The sequence below is a fragment of the Oncorhynchus gorbuscha genome, linkage group LG16 (genome assembly GCF_021184085.1).
Source record: "Oncorhynchus gorbuscha isolate QuinsamMale2020 ecotype Even-year linkage group LG16, OgorEven_v1.0, whole genome shotgun sequence".
Lineage (NCBI taxonomy): Eukaryota > Metazoa > Chordata > Actinopteri > Salmoniformes > Salmonidae > Oncorhynchus > Oncorhynchus gorbuscha.
This window is the reverse complement of record NC_060188.1, coordinates 35,579,764-35,580,235: the sequence shown is the minus strand read 5'-3', so window position 1 is coordinate 35,580,235 and position 472 is coordinate 35,579,764.

The following is a 472-nucleotide window of genomic DNA, read 5'->3' as shown; positions in this document are numbered from 1 at the left end:
TCTAAATCTTAAAGGGGGGGTGAGAGGTATTACTTATCCTATCCTAGGTATTCCTTAAAGAGGTGGGGTTTCAGGTGTCTCCGGAAGGTGGTGATTGACTCCGCTGTCCTGGCGTCGTGAGGGAGTTTGTTCCACCATTGGGGGGCCAGAGCAGCGAACAGTTTTGAATGGGCTGAGCGGGAGCTGTACTTCCTCAGTGGTAGGGAGGCGAGCAGGCCAGAGGTGGATGAACGCAGTGCCCTTGTTTGGGTGTAGGGCCTGATCAGAGCCTGGAGGTACTGAGGTGCCGTTCCCCTCACAGCTCCGTAGGCAAGCACCATGGTCTTGTAGCGGATGCGAGCTTCAACTGGAAGCCAGTGGAGAGAACGGAGGAGCGGGGTGACGTGAGAGAACTTGGGAAGGTTGAACACCAGACGGGCTGCGGTGTGCAATCCTGCAGTGATTGATTCCATAAAGTTTGTCACCCTAGTAA